This window comes from Cydia amplana, chromosome 17, assembly GCF_948474715.1.
Source record: "Cydia amplana chromosome 17, ilCydAmpl1.1, whole genome shotgun sequence".
NCBI lineage: Eukaryota > Metazoa > Arthropoda > Insecta > Lepidoptera > Tortricidae > Cydia > Cydia amplana.
The window spans coordinates 14,880,564-14,897,899 of NC_086085.1; the positions used below are offsets into that span (position 1 = coordinate 14,880,564).

General features: G+C 37.1%; 1 protein-coding gene across 1 annotated transcript in view; it reads left to right on the forward strand.

Moving 5' to 3' along the window:
• Positions 1-17,336, forward strand: part of LOC134655852 (homeobox protein homothorax) — a 357,906-nt gene that overhangs the window by 71,814 nt on the left and 268,756 nt on the right. The window lies entirely within an intron of this gene.

A 17,336-nucleotide genomic window follows, 5' to 3' on the forward strand; every position in this document is an offset into this window, starting at 1 on the left:
ACACGTAACAGTGGAGGGGTGAAAACGGGTACCATCCGACGAGTTTGAATTACTTTGCGGTGGATGTTCTGATTTATTGGATTTTGCGTTGCGTTGCATTCGGTAATTTTTGCACCGAAATTTATGTATACGATTTAAAAAAAAACATACGTATAACGTTGATTGTAATATGTGTATACTAATAACTTAGTAAGTAATGAGGCGTTAAGACCACGAGGCCGCCGCTCTAGCGATACCGCGCCTACTTTTGGGCCTGCAGCATGCTATTGGCAATATTATATTGGCAATATTTCCGGCGACATGTTCACATGCAATATTAAATTCTGACGGTATTACATCGCAGATCATGATTAATTCTATAATATTGCTGAACTGTCATTGGTAATATTACCAAAACAATATTGCCGTGTCGCAGGCCCAGTTAGCTACGTGTTTCAGAGCTTAGAATAAAGAAAAACGTAATTAGATGTATTTAAAAAAAAACTATTGGAAAACGAAGTATACGTAAAAAGATACAATTTTAACTTGCCTAAGTGAGAATAAGGTTACTTAAGAGTTTTAAATTATTTTACTGGGTAGTTGCTAGTGTTATTGTTTGGCTAGTACACATATAGGTATCATGGCGTTTCTATGAAGAACACAATTTATGTTTTTTTCATAATTGGCGTTTTTAACTGGCGATTCATAGGAGAAAAAAATCGCGGCGATGTTTCCGCGTTCTGTCGTGTATAAAATCGCTGAATCGCTTGTCAAAAACGCTAATTGTAAAAAGGCATTACGTTTGTTAGAATTTCAGCTTGATAGCGAGTTTTCGAACATGATAGGGTGCTATAAGCATGTAATTCTATAAAACAGTGTTTTTCAACGAAACGTCCGATAATCACATATACGTAATAGTGGTATGTCAATAGCACATTTTAGTTAGTGAGATGAAAATACGTATGCAGTATACGCTAGGTGTTAAGGCTTGCCGCGGTTTCACAGCGTTGCTTCGTTGATTTGACGAAAATATATAATTAAAAGAGTATGCCCATACCTGGGAGCAATCGTTCGCAGAGAAACGAAACGCAACGCTATGCTATGTGTCTCTATTGCTCTAATTTGGAAGAATTATTGAGTGACAATTGTATTTCGTTTCATTTTCTGCGAACGATAGTCATCTGCGCTAGGCATCCTGTAGTAATTTTGATACGATTTTCTATCGAGTGAACTTTTTGTAATCGAGTAATTATTAGTGATATCCCTCAATAGAAGATTTCAATGTGACAGTTACATTGCTAAATGATTAAACGATTACATACAGTAAGCTCGATAAAATATTGTATCGATAATACTACGACGGCGGTAGCACAGTCGCATTTTATCGCTTGTCACCATGCCTGTCGTTTTAACAAGTAAGTGCGAAAGTGACGGGCATAGTGACAGGCGATAAAAATGGAACCATGCTGCGCCCGCAGCTTGGCATGTCTAACTTTAGTATTTAACTTTATTACATAAAGAAGTAGCAGGTACTAGTAAATATTCTTAGGTAAAATATTTTAGGCTAAACTCAGACCTGCTACCTAAAGTTTATCGATTATTAAACATTCTGATATTTAGAAATAAAACAGACGAAACAGACAAGCAGATCAAGGAATTTAATTTCCGTACAATTTTGTACCTTGTCACAGTGACAATAGTATGAGGTCACTAGCGACTTTCATATTGATTGTCACTGTGACAAGGTACGAAATTGTACGAAAATTAAATTTTTTGATAACGTTTCTGATATATGTATTATTTTATTCATATTTAGTTGAGTAGGTATATTTTACTTGATAGTTTATTTTGTCATCACAACAAAAAAAATTGTAATTGGATCACTTAGCCGTCATTTAACAAAACTTTTCACTTTAATTCTATGATAATTTTCATAATTAAATGACCCATTTTAATTGCAAAACAAAAATATGATAATAAAAATCATGTAGTCACATAATTGTATATTTTCGTCAAACAACCTAGCTGCGTTTGAAAGGCGGTATATCAGAGGGCCTACCGTGAACCACGTACGACGTATTGCCTCTCTGTCGCACTTGTAAATTCGTACGTAAGTGTGACAGGGAGGCAACCCGTCGAACGTGGTTCGCGGTAGGCGCTCAGTTCTCGTTTTGAGAAGCTTGTGGCTTGTCGGCTGATCTCGTGAAACGTCAAGAGTAAGAGTGGGACGGAGAAGCGTCTGTCTCGCTTGCTGGCAATCACTTATCCAATCATGGATAACCAATTTACAGGATCAGATTGAAAAATTAACCAGTGTGATCAACAGAAGATTTGATATCTATAAAAAAAAATTGGTGGCTGTGTCAGTGAACTGTCATAATAAAATTTCAGGGGAATTAACAAGCCGATTTTATAAAAAAAAATCAACGTTTTGACAGAAGAGAAGACGCCTTTTGGCTTGTAGGTATGATGAACTAAATTTGCTCAAATTAAAAGCAAAATAGTGTCAAAATTGACAGGCCCTGTAGGGCTAAGATTGGTCGGTTTTTTTATCATCTGTCATCATGCCTGTCACGTTCTAACTAGTAAGTGCGAAAGTGACGCATGACATGACAAGTGATAAAAATGCGACCATGATGACCAGTTGGCCTAGCACGGTCGCATTTTTATCGCTTGTCACCATGCCTGTCACGTTCTACAAGTATGTAAGTGCAAAAGTGACGGGCATAGTGACAGGCGATAAAAATGGAACCATGATGCGCCAACACGGCAGCTCTACAACAAAATTTTCGTCAAAATATTACACTTCTTCGCCCACTCTTAATTTGAAATATCACGAGGGCTCCAACAAGACAGAGGGCCTACTACGAACCACTTCGACGTGTTGCCTCTGTGTCGCTCTTGTAAAGTCGTACGTAAGTGTGACAGGGAGGCAACACGTCGAACGTTGTTCGCGGTTAGCCCTCTGATCGGATAAATGTACGCGTTACTACTAGAAACTAGATGCTTAACGGATTAGACGTGTTCGATCATCCGAATAGTTAACTTCTTCACAATATAATAAGGTTCATTTTACGTTGGAATTTGGAGTTTCGTAACGGTTTCGACGGTGCACTCGTAAATCCGTACAGTTGGTAGCACTGTTCTTGAAAGGATTCTCTTTTTGAAATGGCGGACACGCAATTTTTTAATTTTCTTGCGTAAAAAGTTTTTAGAACTTTTTTGCGTTTTGTTCTGAATCGTTAGCAGTATCGATTTTTTTATCAATATCAGAAAATGCTAATTCAGTTTGGCAAGGTAGTTCCATTAGTAGAAAAAGGCGGCTATTTATACTTGGGTCAACCAGGTCTTGACAGTAGAAAAAGGCGGCAAATTTGAAAAATGTAGGCGCGAAGGGATATCGTCCCATTGAAAATTTGAATTTCGCGCCTTTTTTTACTGACAAGATTTGGTTGACCGGCTATAATAAAATATGTAGGCGCGAAACGTCCTGCCAGAAAATTTGAATTTCACGCCTTTTTCTACTCACAAAGTAGGTTTGCCAGAGTGTAATTCTCACGGAGCAAACTAAAAAAAAAGACTTTGTGTACAGTCGAAAGTATTAATTTCTGACCCATTTTGTACCTTGTCACAGTGACAAATAGTATGAGGTCGCTAGCGACTTTCACATTGATTGTCACTGTGACAAGGTACGAAATGGGTCAGAAATTAATACTTTCGACCGTACAATTGGCTCCTGTACGGACTAGGATGAATTCTCGGTTTTGTTTAATATTGCTTAAGGAATATTTTGGGCGTTGAGACTGATTGATTGTTTTGTTTGTGTTATATATTATTATTTGAATTTCTCATATTGTTAATACGAGCCATACTTAACTATTGTAAGCGTCCTACAGCCGTACCACGAGTTGACAGTTGACGTTTACGGAAACTCGATTGCAGTCCGTCTCGCTCGCACTTGGTGCGATAGAGAGGGAATGCGATCCAGTTCACGCAGTCGCTATCGTAAATGTCGAATGCCAACTCGTGGTAGCCGTGCTAAAGTTGAAGGGGTATATTTTATTCTATGGCTATAGTTATTTTTGTCTGTATATGAGTTTCTTTAACATAATATGTAGTTGGTTGTCTAAGTTAGGTTTTAGAGTAACAAAAGTAGGTTTCTTATAATGTTTGGAAACTTATTTTCATAAATCTAACTTGTAAATGTATTAATATGCTATTTGGTGTACGTCCATCTTGTATGTCAATGTGATTAATTTTATAACATTATTTTCTGAACGGATTAAACAATAAAATGTTCTGTTTTAAATTAAATTTGGCAGTTTATTTTATACCAAGAGCCGTTCACATAAGATAAAAAATAAAAATCTTAGGTTACTATTAATTACTTATGTTACTCTTAAAGATAATATTTAGAAAAAAACGAGGTTGCTCCAAAATTGCTCCGGATAGACCGGGTCGCAGGTTCGAATCCTGCCAGTAAATATTGGTCACTTTATCAATTAGGTAAATGACGTATGTGGAGAAATATAGCCAGTTGTACCTACAGTCAAGTGTAAAAATATGGGTGCATACAACTTACTCAAAAATATGTCCCATAGTTCTTAATTCGCTGACATAAGAGCTATGGGACATATTTTTGAGTATGATGAGTGCACCCATATTTATACACTTGACTAATACCTACGGCCCGTTTCTCAAAAGCTTGTAGGTAACTTGTAATACAAGCGGATGTCACTTTTTGGCAGGTTTTGTTAGAAAGGGACTTCCAATTGTATTACAAGTTACAAGCTTTTGAGAAACGGGCCCTATTCTGCAAGCTTTCAAAAGGACATCTTTTAACATAATCTGCCTTTCAGCAACAGTACATTTAACAATTCCACAGATCGTTAAACCGTATCAAGGAAACTAGCAAACATACACACACAAGTCTACATAATAACAGACATAGGTACATAAAAGCTCACAAAATCCCACTCACGCAGAACATTTCCTGTATTTAATAGACTCGAAAATTTCACAACTTCCTCAGAAAATTCAGGAGTTTAAAGTGAAACCTTTGACGGCCGCCTGGAGACGCCATAACGCATTTTTATCATGGATCCCGTCGTGGGGAGGCCGGGGAGGAAATTGTTTCTTTATGGCTTACGCGTAGACTGTCTTCTTTAGATCTATCATGTGAATCTTCACTTCACCGGCCCGCGGCCCTGTGCGGCTTAGGGCCGGTACAGGCGGACTGCACTGCAACCCGACTGCAACTTGTATGGGAACTGCACACCGACGTTGCAGTTGCAAATTACTCCGTTAGCTCAGTGTCCCAATATGAGACTTGGCTTCCGACACAAGACAGCGCCACTCGTAGGCGAAACTAATAGAATAAACTTTCGAATTCTCATACTAAATCAATACTCGATGACTCGATTGCCAACGCGTGGTGACCGCGAATCATCTTGCGCCATCTAGTGACAGTGTGATCTGCGAGCTTATGGCACCCTGCGCGCTAATCTGTGCGACCTGGGCCGCCAATCTGATATTTTATTTATTCTTTACAGTCTGCTATTGACGGACGACTGGGGAGAGTGGGGCCGAAATAATTGGTTCCAAATTTGAATTATACACGGAATTGAGTTGTTTAGCTGTTTGATGGTTTTGCGCGTTTGAAATTGGCCGTTAAAGTTTAAATTGGCTGTGTCTTCAAAGACATTATTAATATCTATTAGTGGTTTAGCCGTTAATTAAGTATAATTATACAGTACTTTTACTTACTACTTACAGCAGTTACTTCTGAACTATTTTTTTATCAAGCATCTGATAGGGATACTAAAAAAAATTTAAAGAATAAATTTGTTTCTGTTTCATTACTCTTTTAAAATATTTTAATAAAAATACCAGTCAAAGAGCACTAATGCACTTAGGCAGAAGGTTTTAATTACTATAAATGGGGCCTAATGAAGCTCGATAACTATATATCTGCACATTTCTAAATGTCAAAGGACAAAAAGAGTCTAAATAAAATTATCAGAATAGGGTACTGCGTACATACAACTACCTTGCATTTGACACCTTATATAAATATTTAAAAAAAACTTTATAAATTCCACAAAAAGGTCTACTTTGTCAGGGACGTGACGCGTTAATTTGTCAAGAAGTTTGTATTTCATACGGTTAAATTTAAAGCTAAAGTTAGAGTCTGTGCGGAAAAAGAAAAGTCGTGAAATGTATGGCACGCAACACATTCTACAACTCTTCTCTTTCCGCACAGACTCTATATCAATCGTTATCATGCCGGCGTCTTAGCTTTATCAGCACCCCTAGCACACGATTAGCGCGACAGTATCTCGTGGCGAGATAGACTACCCGTCTTTTTCTAATTATGTTAATAAAAGGGGGACGAGTAGTCTATTTCGCCGCGAGATACTGTTGCAATCAAAGTGCTAGCCCGGCAGAAGTGTTAAAAAATAGCATCTCGTACCCGATACTTTTCTGGAATGCCCCTGAAAATGTCAATCAGACTATCTCTTTCGAATGTAAGTAAACATTAAAACACCAAAAGCGAATTCCCCAAAACCCACCCACTAATCCTGGTCAAAAAAACTGCAATAAACATTCATTAGACAAGTCAAAATGGAGTATCTAAACAGATTAGTGACGTGGCATGAATAATGCAGCGCAAGGCACTGGGAATAATAGGGGGCGCTGAGCCGCGGATTCGTCACGGATTCGTCTCGCCGGGCTTAAGGGGCTCCATGTGAGAGGAACATTGACAACATGGAATCCAGGAATTTTGGGAATTTAATTTGCTAGACGAGAGAAGGAAGAGACTGCCGTATTCGAACTTCAAGATATTCACAAGAGACGACACGTACTCGATCCATTCTAGATACGTTATAGTTTAGATTTCAACTAGTTCTCTTTTGCAGCGCAATTCCGGCAACCAATGTCACTTTTACGATAGATCGTGTTAGATATCTATTAGATGTGAATTAGAATTCTAAGTAATATCTTGTGGAAATCGTTCAAGAGTATCTCCAGAATCGCGGAAATGTCAAATTTGACAGGTTAGATTTTAAACATATCGTTATCGTATCTTGGCGATGTCTAAAAGATATCTAATAGATCTCTATTACAAAATCCGAATCGGGCCCAGAATCAATACATTTACAGTTACACCTGAAAAGGTAAAGTCTCAGTGTAACGAATGTGTAATTGTATTTTCGACCTGCAATGTAACCTGATTCTTATATACAATAAAAACTTTGAACTTTGAACTTTAAAACAAAGTCCCCTGCCGCGTCTGTCTGTCTTTATGTTCGCGACAAACTGAAAAAGTAGGTACTTACTGTACGGATTTTCATGCGGTTTTCACCTATTAATAAAGTAATTCTTGAGTAAGGTTTTGGTGTATAATTTGTAAATGTTTTGTGTAAATTCGTTGAACTACCCGTGCGAAGCCGGGGCGGGTTGCTAGTAGATAATAAAAAAAATCTGCTGTTCTATAGAGTACGAGACGGCAGATTTTTTTTGATAGGTTGTTACTGTTTTCCCGTGTCCTATCAAAATGCGCTTCTATAAAAACCTTTTTCTAGTCAAGTACTAATAAAGATTTCAAGTAAATTTATACTATTAAAACAATCCGCAATGAATTTAAACCGGACTTTAAAACCAAACCCAACAGTTCAATAGAATTATAACTTTACAGTTGTACAATAAAGCAGTCAGACAGACAGACTGACGGCGCGTCTACGCATGCGCGGAACTGACAGCCACTACGTGTCAAAATGTCGTATCTTCATACTAGTTGTAAATTCACATACGATCTTTCTTATGATGCTAGGCGTGCGTGTGCGCAGAATACGCTTTTATTGACCTACTTTAAGTATTAATAAGTAATAGGTCGTAAGTACATAGATACTGAGTGATAGTAAGGCGTTTTTGTACTTGGAGGTGGTAGGTTCGTGGTAAGGTACCTAGGTCCTAGCACATTCCCACCTGCGAATGTCTAGGTTCTAGCGTTGGTATAATAATGCACAGCCTTTTAGGTCTTAGGAACGTCCTTTATAATTCAAGTACAGTCAACTGCAATAGTACTTATGTTACACAACGAAGGTCGCGAAAATATCTGATACGATCTTATTTGTAGAGTCATAAGAGCGTGTCACATATTTTTGCAGGTGACTGTATTAATATAGTCGAGAGCAATGAAAATGATATTATGTACAGAATTTCTTTTAAAACCGTAGTTTTTTGTAATTGTTTCTACTTTGAACCATATATATACTGTACAATACTCTATTGGTGCAAGATTTCTTAAAAGTTTCCGACATCCTTTTTGCTAAGCTACTGCAGTAAATGGTAGACATTTTGAGGCATAGTCTGGTACTCTAAGTTAAATAGACCTATATAAGGTAAACGTACTAGTACTCGACATGCTAATGCCAAATAGATGACACCCTGCTGTCACCTCTATTGACAATGACTTAAGTTTCAAGATGACATGAACTGGGACCGCGTCGAGCACCAGTTACCTTATGGTATGTTAGGTATAGAGACACGTCTCTTTAACTTTTGATGCTGACCAGTGAACTATAAGACCAGTCGCAATCACATCATAATTTGAGAAGTTTACAACCGAAGCACATGCATCCTATTAACACAGCCAGAAACGACGTCACCTAAGGTCATCCTGACATATAAACGTCACGTTAAACCCACCTAATTTACAACCGCCATCTGTTAACAGTAGCCAAACCGTTGCACTTACACATATCAATTTTGGCGCCAAAACAGCAAAAAGACGGACGATCGTAAACCGTCGCTTTCAAATCTGGAACGCGCCCGATTGGCTGGAGGCTGACCAATGCACGGACTCGGACAGATTTTATTACTGCCCGTTGGCCGACGCGTTCTTACTTATTTACGACTACCTAAGGCTCACTCGCGAAATTTCTATTAATAAATTAGTCGTAAAAGCAGCGTAATTTATTATCATTGCGCTCAGCGTAATTATTTCCTTTATAAGAAATAACATCATTACTGTTCAGTGCAAATTGGAAAACAACAATTGAAGGGTTTGCGCGATTTTGATGGATGGCAACACACAGCCAATGGTGTGTACGAGTAAACATCACGGCGTTATTCATAAACGTCTGCTAAGTTAATCAGCTGATGATCGTCGTTTGTCCCTCTCTATGGCATAACGACAGATAAGGACAAACGACGATCATCAACTGATTAAGTTAGCAGCCGTTTATGAATAACGCCATCGTGATTAAGCAGTTAGATAACGGTTCTTTCAACATAATAATCTTACGGCACACAAACCAGATTTTTTTATAATTTTTGAAGTAAATAAAAACCTGGGAGCAATCTCGCCAAATTGATGAGAGTTAGACCAAGAAAAGTCTGCAGAGATTTTAACAGCATACGCAGTGTAGGTGTCATTTCAAACGTCTAACTTCTATGAAAGTATGACGTATAAATAACACTGACACTGCGTGTTCTGTCAAAATCTCTACAGACTTTTCTTGATCTAACTCTAGCAACCACTTATTGTGAATTCTTTATGACGAATATCAAGGAAGAAATAAATATGTGGCTAGTGTTAAATCCGGAGATTAATGATCATTAAGTTTGTATGTCTGTACTCGTTTGTGACGATTCTATAATCGTCATTGTCTTCTTACCTGCCACATTTTGAATAGTGGTTGCCTGAGCATCACACACACCACACCAGCACTGCAACTAAGTATAATACCTGAAGAAAACTGACGAGATCTGAAATGCTGTGCTGAGAAGGATTAATAATAAATTAAGTTGTAGTTAAGAGATGACAATGATAGACTTTGTCATATTGTACCTAATATAGGTAACCTCGTAAGGTCCTGCCTATAACATTTCATATTGGACTTTCATTGATGAATAGGAGGTCAACATTGAAAAACAAAATTTATTTTGAGTCCCACGAGGATAGGATCAAAAAGTCAACTCAAAGCAACACTTACTGTCAAATGCAACATTTAAAAACAATTTCTGAAGATCGATTTAAGTTTATTAAAATTACTGAAGGGGACATAATGCAACAAAATTGTCAAAAGCCCGTCAGTTCCAGGATTTTTTCTCAAATGTCTAGCAATAGACCCCGCTGGGGCTCTGACGCGGCCCATTTGGTCGCAGTGGGGAGTCCATGTCTTCATCCTCGGATTGATTGTTTCCCTTATTAATGCGGCAGTTTTGTGAATTATTGCGAGGTTGGGGGATTTATTATAGGAAATGTCTATTGTCAGGTGATAAAAATATGGTTTTCTTGCACGTTGTGATTGTTATTTGTCTTTATAGGTATCTTTGGAGATCGGACATGTTGGATACATGACTGCAACAGTTTTTTTTTTAATTAGTCGAATAATCTAGCTGGAAGGAGCATTTAAAAGTTTTTAAAACGTGACATTTAATATTTGGCTTATATGGCAGAATAATTATTTTATATTTTTATTGAACCTACCATTAATGCTCATGTTACTTAGTGGCAAATAAACTAAACTAATAGAGTCTAATAATAATCTTAAAGCTGAATTTCGAAAACGCCTGGCGATGATCGTAAGTACTTTTTCTACTCCAGCACTTAAATGTGTCAATTAAATGACTGACAGTGATATCTAAAGCAATGTCATTTGAATGCTTTGTCTATAGGCTCATAAGATGACTGCTAGCAGTCATCTTATGAGTATAATACAACTGCTTTATTTTTTTTAAAGATACAAGTTCCGTTCATCTTGATTGAAAGAGGTATGTTTTCATTTACAATAATAACTCTTTTTTTTTTTTAAATAATAACTCAATTTTTTTTAAATAATAACTCTTTTTTTTTAATAATAACTCTTTTTTTTTAATAATAACTCTTTTTTTTAATAATAACTCTTTTTTTAATAATAACTCTCTTTTTTTTTTTTTTTTTTTTTTTTTTTTTTTTTTTTTTTTTTTTTTTTTTTTTTTTTTTTTTTTGCTGCAGCTGTCATAGAAAAAGTAATGTATACAACAGCTCATAATTGGTTCTTAAAATTCTCGGGTCTTTTTTTACAAAACTCGACTTTTTTTTTTTTTTCTTTTGCTGCAGCTGTCATAGAAAAAGTAATGTATGCAACAGCTCATAATTGGTTCTTAAAATTCTCGGGTCTTTTTTTACAAAACTCGACTACGTCTCGTTTTGTAACTTCGACCCTTGAATTTTAAGAACCCTTATTATATCACTGTTGCATAAACTACTATTAGAATTGATTAAACTTACAAGATTTGCCTTAGAAGGCTTCCAATGTAAGCATTAAGGCAAGCTCTTTCCTACGCCTGTAGGTACATATACAAATACATGTCACGCCACCGTCAGCTGTTTAGAAAATACAATCGAGGCAACAATAACAAGTTCTTGCAAGATCAACCGAAGCATGCAACATTACAAGACTCCCTTCCCGAGGGTTGCTCCCTGTGGCACTCCATAAAACCAGTATATCTTGAACCTACACTCACTCAAAGTAGGTACTGTTGAGGGTTCAGATTATAGTGGACCACGGTGGAGGGCCTAGAGCCCCCGTGGCGCTATTTGCAAAGGAGGCTCCGTTCGGACAATGGGAATTTGTCGTTACATCTGTGCATGTCCTGACTAGGTTTTCCTCTTTTGTGCAGAACTCAAAAACATGGGGAAACGATTTTTCATATAAAATTGTAGTGTAAGAAAATAAGGAAACATTTTTTTGCTGCACATGAAGATGTGTGGTCTGATACTGACAAGTAAATATTAGTCAGTACTATTTAAAGGGTAACTGACGGAAATTCTGCGGTGCAGAACTAGAATTACAGTTAAGAAATTCTAAATTTTTTGTAAGGAATAAAATATTATTGTAAGGAATGTAAATATTTTTGTAAGGAATAATATATTATATTTCACATTTTTTGGCAGATTTGATCAAATGTGTTATTTTTCAATAGAAAGTATTCTCAGATTAGTATTCCTGTAGCTGTAACATAATATGGAACAAATTCGGTTAGACCACAAGTTTCCACTTCACTAAGTCCGCCATTGAAGTCGAACGAACTTGTTTACCTACTCTGGATGAATGAGCTCAATCAAATAACAATGTCAATGATCTGTCAGTTTTTAATTAAGAGTGAAAGCAAGATTCCACGATCCGACTCATCCGACGCGCTGATCGATAAAATTTTATCATCTTTAATTATCCTCTTAGAAAAATCTCAATCAACGTCTATGGCCACCGCTTCCGTCATAAAATTAAAAACAATAAGAGCCGACACAGTAACACCAGAAGTGGAAATAGCGTTTTAAATCGAATATTCCCATTCGGATTTTAAATCTTTAATTAAACGTTCGACTTCCGTAAAAGCACATCTTCGAACACATTTTCTAATTAGCGATTGGACACGCGCCCCGCGGCCAATCGCGGCGATCCGAATCGGGCAATTTGAATTTCGAACCAGCCAGTATCGTTTGGATTAAAGTTTTTTTTTAATAACGCTAGCTTCGTTGTGGCTAAAGTGATTTCAAACCAGCATTTGAATAAACGTTTTTTTTTAATAACGCAAGTATTGTTGTGGCAAAGGTGTCAGTTACAAACAGCCTCAATGAATGTTAACAATGCCAATCATGGTACCTAATAAAGCAAAAATTCCGAATCAAATGCAAGCAGCACGCAAGTGGCATCAATAGCGTTAAATAAAGAGATGTCGTCATACCAATTAAAAAAATTATCTCCCTTAATAAGTGTCAATTCTTAACGAATGTGTGCATACGCATGATTTTTATTTCACACGTTTCTCACTTGGATATTAAACGGGGGATTTGTGTGGTTGATAAACGACCATAAAACGGGTAGTTAAGGTGTAGTTTTGCGTGAGCGTTAAGAATTTTACGACTATTTTTATTGACGCTTAGTCTGGACACTCATGTTTAGCACTTGCAGCCAATGAAGATCATACATTTCCTGTGAGGGTTTCGATAACCGACTTTATTTTGAGAAGGATAAGGTTGAGGATGTTTTTATTTGCGGTTACAACTGTGGTTGTTTGGACGGGAAGCCGCAGCACAAGCGCCGAAGCAAGTCGGAGATGAACGAAGCGAAGTGGACATCAAATTTTAATTGTCCGTTAAAATAATAATCAATGAGGCGACTACCGCTTGAACCGTTCGCATTCGCAAATAGAATACAATAAATTTGAGTAGCTAGTATTCAAATTATGTATAAGTTGTAAATTTAAATTTTAGTTTTACAGCGGTTAATTATACTTTGAGTAATTTATTTTCTTATGCTAATTTTATTGTCCAATTGTTTTGACTGTATAATTTGATTGCAATTGATTTTTTTGTTTACCTTTGGTAATAAGGTTATCTTATTATGTTAATTTTACAATTTTATAGCTTTATATCATGGATTTATTGAATATTCAGTTCAAGATTGAAGCAAACTTTTGAACGTACCTTAAAAAACAAACCTAGTTCTATATAATGTAAACGAGATGTTCGCCCGCGTTCCGTATTCAAATTTTCTAAAGATTACGTTCATAGGCGTTCCTTTTTCAAAACGGACTTTCGCCTGTCAGAGTTTCAGCCAGTACACGCTGCCAGTTTCGTCTGGAATGTGCCCACACGTGCCCCGCTATGATAATAATAAAATGTTGGCGCATTATTTATTTATAGTCCGTCTCGCGGCTGTCGCTCGTCCGTATGTCTGTATGCGGTTATTATGTATAGGCGTCCATGTCTCTTTGTCTCGTTACGTTCGTCTTGCTTCATTTTCCTTGATTTCGAGCGTTGAAAAAGGAGCGTTCTGAAATTAAATTAGTCATTCAAGTTCACTCCCGATTAAAGTGGTAGTTGACTCTGTGGCTAAAGCTTCTAAATTCAATCTCCGAACGGTTCTTTAGAAACAAAAACCGTATATCCTAGGTTTTAGGAATTTACTTGGATTTGTGGTGCCATTAGTTAGAGTTTGAACAAATATTTATTTTTTCCGTCTTAATTCAATAAACGTCACCATTGTGGCAACAGACTAAAATTATTGAAATCGCATATAATCTAGCGAACGTAAACAAAAGACCAACGATATAACCATCAAACCTCATCCAAAACGCCGCAACTCCCAACGGATTTCCAAATGTCAAGTCTTTTTGGTTTGGCAAGAGCACTCATATCATTCTGGCATTGTTTTGTTCCAAGATGCGCGCTATTTGTGGCTCCCCCCCTCCCGACCCACCCCCCTCGTCTGAACACGAGCTATATTTTATCCCAAGTTGGGCTGAGTAAACTGTCAGAATTGAGAGGCCGTTCAACTTTCGCTTCAAGTGTGCATACGAAAGGGTAGTTAGATGGAACGTTTTTGAATTTTTGGAGTCGTAGTCGTAACTATTTAGTGTCGTAAGTAAAATAATTGTTGGGGCGTAGTTTTTAATGTGACACCAAATATTTGACGGCTTGTGTTCCTTATTTGACTTATTTCCTTTTTCTGACGTTTCACTTGGATACTTTTTTTGTGATACCTATCTCAAACGCTGAGATACCTAGTAAACTTTTATCATGTAAAATACAAATTTCGTGTCAGGTTATAAATCAAAAGGTATTGAAGTTTTCATAAATGTATTTAAAGTTTTATTTTAATATATACGAATACAAACTGACACACTAATTATAGTAATTATCAATTAAACAGACAACACTAAAAAATTACACCGTTGATAGAAACAAGAACAGAAGATATGAGAAATGTACTTCATTGTTCATCTAGGACAGCCAAATTAAAAAGAAAAACGGCCCAGAGACAAGCGACAAGGGCAATAATTGGATATAACTCATCGAAATCAGCGACGATGCATTGATAAAGCACTTTTCACTTAGCTCATACATCCTATGTGCATTCCGAAACCCATTCGGTTGTAGACCTTGCCAACATGCAATACGGTACATATTAGAAATAATTTTCAAACGGCATACACCAGATTTGTTAAGCGTGTTGTATCTCCGCTTGAAATACGGCCGACGTATGCGCAACGCTTAATACGCGCATGATTGATTTCGGAACTGGCCGGTGAGATTCTGAATTTGATTTACGTGCGAATTAGAGAACAAAACTCGCGCGGTTTCCGAACGGTCGGTGTTCGAAATTTAAATCACGTGTGCGCTCGTAGTTTTCGAATTCGAATACAAAAGGCGAACTTTCAGTTATGATTTTGTTTTGTTTATACCTAATTTAAAGTTATGAAATTCTATCGTAGTGATAGTGATACCTACTACCATATTTTGCAATTCAGAGTTGGATACCTATATGAAATTGTTTGCAAAATATGAATTAATATTCTTACCTTTTCTTAATCAGACTGTTTTTATGAAACTTTCAGTCTTATATCTCCAAAGAGACTATATCTCGATTAGATGGTTTTTTTTGGCAGTAGGTACCTATATTTGGTCAAGTTGACCTTGTCAGTAGAAAAAGGCGGCAAATTTGAAAAATGCAGGCGCAAAGGGATATCGTCCCATAGAAAATTTGAATTTCGCGCCTTTTTCTACTGACAAGATATGGCTTGACCATCTATAATTTTAATGAAAAATTGTGTTACTCCGTCCGCTCAATTTTAAAACGTGTGACGTATCTTTGCGGCCATTTTAACCACTCAATGTGGTTACTTATCCATTACCAGTAATGGCGTTTATGAATGAACCTCTGTTTATGTCTTCGTGTCATCGTGTGCGACATCCGCTAGTCGCGACCATAAATTATATCTCAAATCACATACTCGTACGTATTCGTCTACAAAAAGCCAATGTATCTTACATCTTCACGGTACGACAAATGTGTAACAAATAAATTATAAAATCAACGGCTCCGGTTTTTATACCCGTCGTGTCATCTGCCGTCCCGTTCTATTTTGTTGGTGTTGTGTTTGTTTCTCGCTCGCACGTTGTCACAAACAGCCGCAGTCTGTCATCGTCCGCTAACGATGACGACTCCATTTATCTAGATTCTAGATAGTTTTAAGCTTTGATAAAAGGTCAATTTGTGCAATACGCATTTTGTAATATAAATGAACCTACAGCAGTGAACTGGCCTCATAGACAATATGCCAATCGCTAACGCTCCGTAGTGAACGAAACGCAACTGTCACTGTCACACTAATATGGAAGAGCGATAGAGACTATAGAGAGACACAAAGCGATTCGATGGCGAAGCGCATGCGATTAACGGCGTGTAATTTTGTATAGAAACACCGAGAAAACGCAGGGCAGAAACGCTAGTATGTACACGGCCAAAGGAATGCTATAGATTTGATGCTAGCTTGGTGAGAATTTCAGATCCTTTTGAATTCAGTACTTACTTCTAAGAGGTTTCCTCATGTTTTTGTCTTTTTACTGGAAAGCTATTCTATATCTCCACTCGAATTATACTATATGGAAAGTAAAATGCGGATTCTGAAAACCACCAAAAACCAAAAGTACATCGTAATTAATCAGAGCGCATGCGCGATGCAGACGTGACAGATGGCCACGTCTTTGAACACCTCCCAGCCTAATTGGAGGTGGATTTATAGGAGCCTTTGATTTTTGGATGAATCTGGACAGGTGATAGAACAGATAGCTAAATATCTGGCTCCTGTTTATCTGTGACCATTGGTACCTGATCAATCATCTCAAGAAAAATGGAGTCAGAGACATACTGCTAAACCTTCTAAGTAAGTAATAAATATTGACAGAATAATTGAATAATGCCGCTCTGGTATTGGACTCTTCAGTCATCGCAGACACTGCAATCAACCTGGCAACACCTGATCTGCTATAGATGTCGCGGCCAATGATGATGATGATGAATTGAATAATGAAGCTATTTTCGATTTTTTACTGCTGGAAAATATTGACTCTTAGTGTGGCGGTGTGGCCTGATGTTTATATCTAAATTCCTACAGATATTTTACCTACAAATCTTATACCTATCAATGCGACCAAGATCTTGTTCTTCTATAGCACCATTTGCAACGTAGGTTTACGAAATAACTTGACTTCTAATAGACATCGGTTCTGATTATGTGTAAATTTAGTGGAACACAGATCTTTTAATGACGTAAAAGGTGTAGATATCAGACTTTGTTCACAAGGAACTAATGGTATAGTTTGCGCAACCATATAATAGCCAAAGATTTAGATAGCCTTACACATGTCATGTTCGGTATTTACCTTATAGAGAACCCTAACGAGGTGCCAGAGACCCCAATTAAGCAAAAAGAGACACAATTAAACGTCGAAGAAACAGAACATAAGCCGATTCCCATACCAGAATGAGCAAACAGTTCAAAAAACTTGGAAACACTTA